We start from the raw sequence: 12,658 nt of genomic DNA on the forward strand, positions 1-12,658 counted from the left end.
CGATATTGACCTCTAGTTTGCGCCATTCAATTTCTTTTAATAACCCCTTTAACATTAGGGGTCACATGATAGGTGTTTACATTTGAAAATTTGGGGCTGCCCCCAAAATAGCCCATTTTGGGGGCTGAGGCAAAGTTGTAACTCTGATGAAAAAGTGCGATTTCTTATATTGTAAATATGTGCCAAGTTTGGTTTTCCTACTGCAATACGTTAAAAAGTTAACTGGGGGGTTCCAGACTTTTGCCTAACCCTGTATACACTAAATCTAAAATAAATGAATCCATGCATGCTACGAAATAACTTATTTTATAATGACGGTACGTAGTATTAATTTTTTATTTCATTCTTAAGAGTTTTCTGATTGCTTCTCTTCGATATTAAAACTGTTAGACTCGACTGAGGGTGGGTAAACACAAAGATTTACTCCTACAAGATCGCTGCTTAAACAATATCAACACAACGTTTGAACAAAGTTAGGTTTCTTGTCGTCAACCCTCAACGGAGTTAAGTTTCAGAACTTGTTTGGCTTTAATGTCGCCCAGAGGCCTTGTATCATTTTTTTACATTTATTGCTTTTACTTTTTTCTTAATTCCGTTAAATACTGATAGGTATGAAACTGTTTACAAGTCATATGAATGTAATAATACAAACCTTCTGTTATTTTAGTACATTTATTATAAAAACTTGTTTTTATTTATTTATTTTTGAACATAAATAATAGTTAGTGTTTAAAAAATTGAATACGCAATTCATTACCTGTCTTTTATGTGTATTCCTATAATTCTCACAATACTGTATAAGAACTAATGCTCTGGAGTCACAATATCTGATCGTTTTATACTGTTTACTACTTTTTAATTAATTAATCTTTTTAAGCTATTGCTAAATCGAATTGACATTTTGTGAAAATTTGATAATGAGATGATAATTTGTCATGTAAATCATAATGTATATACTTGGTAAATTACTTTCAATGTAAATAGTAATTATCAGAGAATGTGGCACTAATAATCACCCATGATATGATATTTGCCCAAGCTGCTAGTGATTCGATATTTTGTTATTTAAGATTTTATTTATTATACCTTCGATAATAAATTATACTAATCAGCGAATTGTTTAGGTAATGAAATATGTATTTTTCAGGGAAATGTGTGTACGCTTTTTAGATTATTATTTTCTAATTAACTCATCCAAACGGGCTTTTATACAGCATTGTTTACTTTTAATTTTACTTGTAAAGATTGACATAAATACGGCAAATTTTGTATGTATTTGTTAATTTTGATTTAATAAATTAGTTATTGAGTTATACCTAAGGTAAAATTATTATTACTTAATGGTTTAAAATTTCTTCATACATAAACCGTTTCACAAAAAGTTAAAACCGCCACTTTTGGCATTTCGATTTACATTTATATAAAAATATCCTTTTATCATATTCCAAAGTACAATTCCAGTTCTTAACATACATGGTCTTGGCTACGGATAGCAATACTGACTAGTTTCAGATCGCTGGTCCAGCTACAAAGCATTGCACATTAACAGTTTTGTCCAACATTCCTCAGGCGGAAGACAAAGCGAAGTCACACTTCTGTGCCAACTAATTGCCCTACTGGTTCTAAATTTAATTAACAAACTCCCCTTCCTGCGTTGAGTTCGCTCACTGTTTAATTTGGAATGTGTATTGTACGTCTATTGTATAATATTATTATAGAAATGTGTATACACAAAAAAGTTCAATGATCTTTACATTTAGATTGCATAGGCCTACTTCTGGTCATTTTTTCGCACATGTCAGAGGCTCTGCCTAGATTTTGGATCTTTATGAAAAAAATCACAACACTAAACTGAGATGTGCATAAAGCTAGAAAATTGCATCAAGAGAATAGCACGACGCTCTTCAAAGTGTCCAAGCTCTTAAAAAAAATATTTTGTAATTTTTATTTCTGTACAGATTAGACTTTGTAAAGTCATGCTCTGTATGTTAAGGAAATTAAGCTATACTTATTTACAGTTTTTTCAAATCAAAATAACCTTTAACAAAAAAAGAGCATGTAATAAGAACAAAAAGTTAATATTAAATGTATACCATAACAATAAAATGAAACAAATAAAGAAAGACATCCACTCTTCGTGGTTGAAAATTGAATATTGACATTTCAAAGCTTTATAATGTTTATTAAATTAATGTCTTTGTTTACAGTTATATGACAAATGAAAGACTAACACACTTGTATTCGCATGCATAAAATGTTTTATTACCAACAATTAATTATTTTTTTGTTTGCAAAGGGTTACAATTATAAAAACTAAACTTACATTATAATTCATCTAATTCTTTCCTACAACGTCAATATTTTAAAATTCCACCGATATTTTATCATTAAAAGTTAATTACACTTTGCAAAATACATTTTCATATATTGCATGTATTGTATCGCGTCTATTACAGTATTTAATGTCCGTACTATTTATGTAAATAGTACGGTTATAATATATGTTGTTTTACAAGCAACGCACTTAAAACATTATTTAACCATTTATTAATTATGACCACAAATGTCCACTATACTCTATAGATTTGGGATTATTATTAACCTATCAATTATACCATCTAAGGGGTAAGTTAAACATTTAAATCAGTACAATTGCTACAACTGCTTTAATAGTTAAGCAATGCCCATTTTTTAGCCGTATATTAACTTATATTACTGTCGTAAGGCTGTGTAACATTGTGGTGGATTCATGAACTAATTTCAGTTGACCTAAGAAAGACTCTAAACATACTAAAAATGCACAAGTATTACTTCCATGATGGTATATCACACATGGATGGTCTGTTAGTGGATCACGTGACTGGTGTTGGTAGTAAATCGTTTTGACCGTGATGGACGTGACCCATCCCTTATCAGTCACAATCACATTAAGGTACGTCCAACAGTTAATAATGGTGTAGGGTCCATACATCCCCCCTAACTAATACCAACATATTACTTTTGAAAAAGTGAAAAGTAGCGTTGGTATTTCAGAGGGAAAGGCAAACCCTTAGGAAGGATGTATAGTGAAAATATAATACTCATGTATCTTTATCCTATCCATAAACGTTGTGGTATTCTACGAATGATGTATATATTGTTGAAGTAGTATTATTTATAAACCTAGTAATACAACATAATGTTTATTAGTTGGGAGGATAAATTAATATGATTTATTGAAGTTGATACAACTACAGCAGTTCAAACATCCTCCTACAGCTGCAATATTTTAAAACAATGTTGTATGTATTTTACGCTTAAATTTGTTTTAAACTCAACACCATATACGTTTTGGTTTTTAATATTTTCCTTCTCTTCAGCCTTTGGTATTTTGTAAAAGAAACAACAGGCAAAAAGTAACAGTTATTTTGGGAAAACTACTGCAATCGCAGTTGAAATTTAAAAATAAATTATTATTAGCTTACAAAATGCATTTAAAATACTGACTAAGAAAATATAATATAGTGACATCATAGTGGCACAGACAGCACTGGCCATAAGACGACAGTTATAAAACATAAGGAACGTTCACTGCTACATTTTCAAAATTGTACATTGCTTAGTGTAATCCCAATAATTTATGAATCGCCTTTTATTGAAACTTTTATATTTTATGAGTCACAGTTAGCATAGGATTATTATCTCATACTAATCTTTCTTACATTGTTTGAAGTTTTAAGGAAGCCCTCTGCTTCCCTTGTTGTATCAAGAGCAATTTTACGGCACTTTGTACTCAGGCGTCTATAAAATATACGTCAGTAAATAAGGTAATAAGGTTAATAAGTACGTAAAAGGTATAGTTTTTATTTGTAGTCTTTTTAAGTAATCTTAGCTCAACAATCTTCTTATCTGTATATGATCCCAAAATAAAATTGTTCAAATTTTTGTTATACAGGGCATCTTTTAATTCAAAATTCGTCATAAAGAGATGTAAAGTTGAAATTAAATAAATACGTGTCAATTTTATCACATATATCAATATCATGATATTTAAAAATATATATATGATCTACATGTAGGTATAAATAGTCGGTGGTGTAGCCTAAATATTTACTTTATTTGTTTATTTTATTTGATAAGTAACTTCAACATAAAACCTCATTATTTTCGAAAATCGTGGATGAAATGGAAACAACCTAATAAACTCTGCAATGACTAAAATTACTCTAGAAAGCAATATCTGTATCACATGAGGTGAGAAAATCCTTCGACTGGAGAGAAATATTTGGAAATATCGCAACCAGGGGAGCCGCTTATAAACGCCTGATCCTGTTGTTGGCATATCCAACTAAACCCCTCAAAAACATAAACTCTCTTTGACAGAGGGCTACAGTTCATATGAGCAGATGAAATTATTTTCGTCCTGGTATCTCATCTTACCTACATTACAGGTAACTTTAGGTTCCAAGCAGACGAAAAGAGGTGTTTATTGGGGGCTAATTTTTCCTCAACGGTGCAACGCAAATTAATTTATTGAATTTTTACTGAGGAGTTCCTCTTGCCGCGCGCTAGGGTTCGCGTTATTTCTGTTTAAACAGACGAGGGAGCAGTTTGGAGGGAGAGTCAGTTTTATTTCGTGTATAAACTCCCTCCGCCCCAACAATACGGCTGTTCCGCATTGCGGCACGGGTAGAGTCTACATAACCTAGATGTTACCCATGATATATGCAGACCTTTTACAAGCAGACTTCAGTAATTCGGTGGTTCAATTAACACTCAGGAAGGTGCGGCTGTGTTAAGCTACTACCTTGTGTTACATCTTGTTCTACACTAATGTTATAAGTAAAAGAATAATAACCTGAAAATATGATGAATAAATCTAACCACATGTGAGCGCCCACCACTGACCAGTGACCATGGCAACTCTCCAGTTTCTTAACAAAGAGTCTGATATAAGTTATACTGTGCAACGCATTTCGTTAACTTGTGATACTTGGTTTGATACAAATAGGAATAAACTGTTTTAAACTTATTTGGTTGCAATTATTTTCCTTTGATTTAGTATATGATGATAACAAATTGTTTTAATACTTTCTCTTAAATCTATTACAATTTTAAATAAAATGGTTCTTCCTCGAAGAATGTTGTATATGATGAAATTACCTTAACAATTTTTGAAATCAACCTAGTTTTTCTTGAAAATTTTAATATTTAAAACCAATTTAGATCCATAAATCTCTAATAAAATATGTAAAAGAACAGTAATGTACGATATTGAGTGTATGTATGTGATGTATTTAACGTTTTACGGCCACTAATTATGATAGGCCTGTACTTATGTCATATTACTACTGTGTATTACCATCTAAATATCACATGAAAGTACAAGGATAATTGTCTGGTTGATAGGCATTAGCACTACGTTACACCACTATATTTTTTACTGTACTCGGTGAAATATGCTAGTTTAAATGCAAAGTTGTATGCATTTCAGCATTTTCATAAAATAGGTTAAATTTTAACATTGTTTATACAATCTCCATATGTTTATAGTTCATTACAAAGTCGTGTTTTTAGAAAATCGAACAAATTGGACACATTATTTATGTGTAAACAATAGGATATTCCCACTCGGTGTGCAAAAAACTTGTCTACAGCTGTGATGCGTGAGAAAGTAAATCAACCCAATTTGATTACCAAGTACTGTAGAATGAAATCGACAGGGACCTAATTATGCGAACCACAACTGCTGCATACACGATACAGCTGCTGTTAATTAACAACACGACTGTATACACGATACAGCTGCTATAATCAACAACACGACTGTATACACCATACAGCTGCTGTTAATCAACAACACGACTGTATACACGACTAGCTGTACCCGCGGGCTTTGCCCCGTTTAACTTCTTAATTTTCAAGATGAGCTCGTTCGCATGGCTCAATCACGTCCTGGTTGAAGTTCGTTCGCTAGCTCACTCACCTTTAGGTTGGAGCTCGTTCGCTGCGCTCGCTTGCCTTCAGGTTAGCTCGTTCGCTACGCTAACTCGCCTCCAGGTTGAAGTTCGTTCGCTATGCTCACTCACCTTTTGGTTGCAAATTAGCTGTTGTCATAAATTTAAAAAAATAATAGTGCTGCACCCTGTTGGTAATCCTTGTAACTTTAGTGCTATTGCGCATCATAGAAAAGAACCAACTTGTTTAATTGAAACAGCTGTTAAGATTCATTAATTCCATTTAAATATGAGTACTCATAAGGTTAACATTGGAAACTCCAGAGCCACTGAGGTGGAGCCCGAGAGTCCGATCAGAATAAAAACAACTTAGTTTTCCTATTTAATGCCTAAAGAATCAGTGTACCAAATTTCAGCCTCCTAGGTAAATGGGAAGTGGGAGAATTAGTGATGAGTGAGTGAGTGAGTCAGTCAGTCAGTCAGTCAGTGAGGGCTTTGCCTTATATATATATATATATATAGGGTGACAAAAAAGTCTGGAAACGGTTTGATATCTTTTTAACTAAATTCGTTAGAAAATTCAAACCTTTCACATAAACTTATATGTATAAAAACTACTTTTTGCAATCATTGCCATTATTTGACCTTCACCAGGGGACGGCCCACGAGGAGTAGGTACATAATCTTTAATGTAAGCATAGGTTGATATGCACATCATTTTAAAGGTCTGGTTAAGTGGAGTTCATTACCGGAAACCGCGTCAAAAAAGGTTCATCCGTTACAAAATGGCGGCAGTTCAAAGTTCTTGCGGAATATACCTGCAGAGGCCTTAGTATTGGTAAATACTCATCAACATTAGCAGGGAAATCTGAAACCCGGTTAAATTTTTTTTGATGATTGAATACTATTAGTCTATGAGCTAGTTGACTTTAAAATACAGTTTAAGCTCTCAAGCTAATTGTGAGGGACCAAATTTTAAAGGGGGTAAAAACGTATTGCTAGTCAACAAACACCATAACTTACCCGATTTTTATCCACAACATCCTACTCCTAGGCCTATGTGTTGGCCATAGCTTGGGCTATGGGCCAAAGAACGTAGGCCTACTTTTAATAACAGTGAAGTACACAAACACACCCACAACGATATATTTATTCATGATAGCACTCCGTTTCACATAATAAAGTTAAAACGACCGATTTTACGAATATTTAACGCCGATGACAACATTACTTAACCTCGCAATGGTGTTTGTTGACCAACGACAGACGACAACTAGACCGACCGGCTCAACAGGTGAATTTCCGATCAGCTGTTGGCTAGTTCTCAAACTCACCACCAGAGCGATTAAGCCTCGAACGAGGAAATCATGATTTGAGCCGGACAAGTTTATTCGCTGTTTGACCACCGACTAGCTCGCTAGTAGTCTCTTCACGAATTACAGATACGACGACACGACGCTACGATTTTACTACGAAGGTTAGCTAGCGTACTAGTTAGGACCTTTTCACGTTTCACGTTATTTTCATTTCACGCAATTCTTAATCTATTATTCATATTCGCTTTATTAAAGTCCCGGTTCGAATTGTCTAAATTTAATAACTTATAACTTGAGTCTTGACCCGCCAGTTCCTGCCTGCCAGTGACTAGCGGTGGCTATCGTTTATTTAATTTTAATTAATTAGTTTCGAAATTACGATTTCTCCGTTTGTTCAACAAATAATTATCACGTCTAAATTATATCTCGTTTGCACCGTTTTAATACCCCGAGACTTGTCGTCTAAGTTCTAAACCCCGTCTTTGGCGGGTGAAAGAATCAAGTCTTGGGAGCAGCTGGTTTGAACAATCAAACAGCTACGAATATTAATATTAAATCTGTTTTAAATCATCTCACGTCAAATTATCCGTCCAATTATATTAATTAGGCCCCGACGACTCTGTAGGAATTGTTTTTACCTTATATTCGATTTTATATTATTTACCTAGGCCTTTAGCTAATAATTTTAAGGTTCATTACGAGTAATTGAATCACATTGGCTTCAGATTGAATACTCGTCGGCCCTACAGAGTCATTCTAAAAGTTAGGCAAAATTCTCCAAAACACTTTTACGAAGGCTGGGATGATATAGCTCCAACTGAGCGTCTGCAGGATTTCCTGAGCGCTTCTAGAGCTCTGAGCCTTCGATTAAATTTAAATAAATTGATCAGTCAAAGCCGTGACAACTTCGTATCGACCCCTGGATTTTTCTCGGCTCCTTCTGAGCACTCCGGGGAAGAAATTTGAGTGTGGCTGGTTCTAGGGGTAGGCCTAGCCTGACTTAGGTGAATACTAGTTTATTCCCCCCCTAGAATTTTGCGTCACATTTAATACGAGTATTTGCCCATACTAAGGCCTGTGCAGGTATATTTCACAAAAACTTTGGACAGCTGCCATTTTGTAACGGATGAACCTTTTTGGACGCAGTTTCCGGCAATGAACTCCACTTAACCAGACCTTAAAAATGATGTGCATATCAACCTATGCTTACATTAAAGATTATGTACCTACTCCTCGTGGGCCGTCCCCTGGTGAAGGTCAAATAATGGCAATGATTGCAAAAAGTAGTTTTCATACATATAAGTTTATGTGAAAGGTTTGAATTTTCTAACGAATTTAGTTAAAAAGATATTAAGCCGTTTCCAGACTTTTTTGTCACCCTGTATATAGATACAGCTGCTGTTAATTAACAACACGACTGTAAACACGATACAGCTGCTGTTATACATCAACACGACTGTATACACGATACAGCTGCCGGCAATCAACAACACGACTGTATACACCATACAGCTGCTGTTAATCAACAACACGACTGTATAAACCACAGACAATATGTCTGTGGTATAAACGATACAGCTGCTGTTTTACAACAACACGACTGTATACACGATACAGCTGCTGTTAATTAATAACACGATTGTATAAACAATACAGCTGCTGTTATACAACAACATGACTGTATACACGATACAGCTGATGATAATCAACAACACGGCTGTATACACGTTACAGCTGTTGGCAATGAACAACTTGACTAAATACACAATAGGACTGATGGTATTGAACAACACGACTCTATACACACAATACAGCTGTTAGTATTGAATAACATGACTGCATACACAATGCATCTGCTGGTGGTGAACAACACGAATGAATACACACAATGGTATTTACAGCTGGACAGTTTCTATACTCAGACGTACGCAACTGTGACAACGACCAGTCATCCACGACATGCACATCTGATTGAAGACTAACGTACGAAGTAGTCGGGGATTTTATGCATTTTATAGTTAAGTAACAATTTTATGCAGTGTTTTTGCAAACCTCATAACTAATCAATTTCTGTATGATTTACTGAAAATAAATTATTTGTTTTACATTTTTTTTCTGACATGTTTTACTTTTAACGGTGATATTATTTAATGAGCATATTTTTTAAATGAAAATTAATTTTGATCATACTGTCCGGAAACAGCCGTTTTTAGTTCTCTAAATCGTCAGCAAAATCATCGTTTCTGGTACCTAACTTCAAATAGGGAACAGAAAAAACACAAGGAAAAGGCTCTGATGCTCGGCTGTGCCTCGCTTGTAAAACACGATTGCGTACTAAAAAGAGCCACTTACGCTCCTAGTGATGAAAACTACTAGTGTTTAGAATCGCATGAAAATCATATGTGTTTTTGAGCTTTTTGGTCGACATTTGCATTCCTTTGCCTTTTCCTCCCTGAAGGAGTTGAAAACGCCAGTACTAGGGTAGGTAGGATATAAAAATTTATATAAATGTAATGTCATGGAAAACATGATTGTTGTTTCCCTTAAAGCCTTTAAATTTTGAATACATTATTGTTGACATATACTGTTACTGATCAACAGTATTTGAATAATTAACGCAATAAGCTAGATACGCATTATATTTTATTGACGAAATGTCAATTTTATATCAAAGTTGACTATACTTCCTATTTAAAAACCTTTAGCAACCCCCTAGCCCCACTACCCCAAGGGTATAATTAATTAACCATGAATAATGTAGCCCCTTATATCTAAGAAGGTTGCAGCAAACCAATATCAAATAATCAAATAGTTAAAACGTTAAGGGGGTGCAAGTTACTTTTCAGTCACCCTGTTTGTTTGACATTGAAGTTATGGAAAGGGTAGTTGTAGACTGTCAATTGCTTGCATGAATTGGAGGATGAACAATTTATAATTAGGCGGCTATGTAAATATCTTTGCTTCCACTTCCCGTCCTTGTACTATGAATGATAATTATCAAGATAACTTTCTTGGAGTTGTAAACTTCTCTGATTTTGTCTCTTGTACTTTTAGTTTTCGTTTGCCACTCGGTTCACTATTGTAAAGTCTAAGGAACAGTCTGGAGGTAGAATCAGTTTTATTTCCCATACAAACTCCCTCGCCCCAACATCACGCGTGTACCGCACTGCGGCAAAGCCAGACTTCACAGCCGTGATGCCCACATGTAATATTTAGCTTACTCAACGAGAGTTTTGGCCACAGTTTAGGCCGACCGTTGACTTCATTAATCTGCTGCATAATATTCCATATCTCTTGATATCCAAGTTATATTTCATAACCAAATTGAAATAAATGTGTTTAAAACCCACGTTAAATACGTTTTAAACGTGAACAGACTACTATATAACTTTTGTTTATGTTTACTTAATCATTTATCATTTACTGATTAAAAAATTATTTCATGGATATTACGAGGATATTACAAAATGATACGATGCATAATATAATTAACATTTTCCTAATTATTTTTCTTGCCAATCATATTTTTATCTAAATTTATAATAATTTTTCATGAATTTTTATAGACACAAAATTTAGCTTTGACAATAAACATCTTTAAAATGCTATGGTGAAAAGTTTTTCATTGAAATTAATTGCTAGTAAGCACTAGTATATGCAATAATACTGAAAAATGTTGACAAAAGATTAGTTGGAATGGATAATAAAAAAGATTTTCATATAAAATCTCTGTCTAACTTTTACTTTGTGAATTAACAACATTGGTGGGGATAGGGACCCTACAGACAGGAACTATTACACTACATTTACCAATTCGCCCAATTTGTCTCTTTTGGGACGTCAACATTGAATGTGTTTGACATTGGCGGGGCTCGGTGACGCCAACGAGGACGGAATTGCAGCCACATCTCTCCAAACCTCACAGCGTTGTTAATACACTTGTTCAAAGTTTAGCTTGAATCCAGAATTTAAAACGAAAAAAGAAATAATGCTTTTTAGAAACCATGGAAGGTCAGTAAAACATCAAGTGGTAATTATATGATACTTAATAGGCTTTTATAACGGGACATTCTTGATTTCGCCAATCTGACTACGTTTCCCAAAAGGTGATCCGCAAACCCCAAAGGCCTTGGTGCTATGGGAAGTTATCAATACCAAAACATTTCCGGAACCAAGGTTGTCCTGACTGGAAAACATTTGATGAGAAATATTTTTAATTTATTCATTACTTAATTATTTGTAAACCTTCTTTAATCCCCAGCTGCCTTTTTCAACACAGCATATGAATTATGTGATTTTAACAAGAATGAAATGTATAGCTTTATTAGTTGTTTCAAATAAAATTGTGTTCCTATTACTCACGGTATGTTTAGCCTGATCTATGTTTGGCGACTTCTACAAGATTAGTTTATAGCAAGATTACATAGTTGTAATAAACTATATTAAAATGAGATAAATGAATTATATATAAGTTCAAACGAAATTTGAACAATTGTATTTGTAAATTTAACTCACATTACAAAATTGGTGACATAAGCTAGGAACGAATTCTGTTAGTTATGTAGGTGTCTAAGAAAGGTTTCATCATTTACCATAAATGGGCACGCCAATTACCCAAGGATATTGTAACCATGTACAGTATATTTTATTTAATAAAAGCTACACAAAACTACGTCAGGTATAAATAACTAAAAGAAGAGCACCGAGTGATGTGCCTTGCGTTATGCTATGCGAATATGTTAAAAAGTGACAAAAAGATCTAAATTATCTAGATTAATGCTGTTAAACAGACTATTGAACTAATGTATTGAGCTTCAACTTGGCTGTTTATACAGTCCCATCTAATTCTAGTACAGTATCACGTAACCAAGGAAAAGGTTTCAAAGTTGTATAATCTCATATATTTTATTGCAAAACCTAAACATATCTGACATTTGTATGGTACTTTTTGAGAAACAGAAATTAAATTACCATGAGGAGGTGAACGTCAGATAGACTGATCCTGTATTCAGGGTCTGTACAGCTGCGACAACGCTCCAATCAACTAAGCCATGCAGATGCTACTGACAGCTACAATGATCGTCATATTGGAGACGAAAAATCGGTTCAATAGACTAGAAAGTGTCTGATGATTTAGCATACATTGTTCTGAACACATTTATTATACTGACCCTACATTATATTACTGTTATATTTCACTCATCTACTCTTATCTGCATACCGTGTCTCCAAGGAACATTATACATTTGTAAATCGTATTAAAACAATTATACAATTAAACGGTACCTAAACCTTTTCGATCACACTATGCACTATCAACTATGCAAGTATCCTTATATATAATTCTGTAAGACAAAATTTTTACCAGAAAATTGTGGACGTCTGGTAGGTCGCAGAAAAGTGGGA

This window comes from Macrosteles quadrilineatus, unplaced genomic scaffold, assembly GCF_028750875.1.
Source record: "Macrosteles quadrilineatus isolate MER2022 unplaced genomic scaffold, UCM_ALF_1.0 Scaffold_1__1_contigs__length_201487025, whole genome shotgun sequence".
NCBI classification, from domain to species: Eukaryota; Metazoa; Arthropoda; class Insecta; order Hemiptera; family Cicadellidae; genus Macrosteles; species Macrosteles quadrilineatus.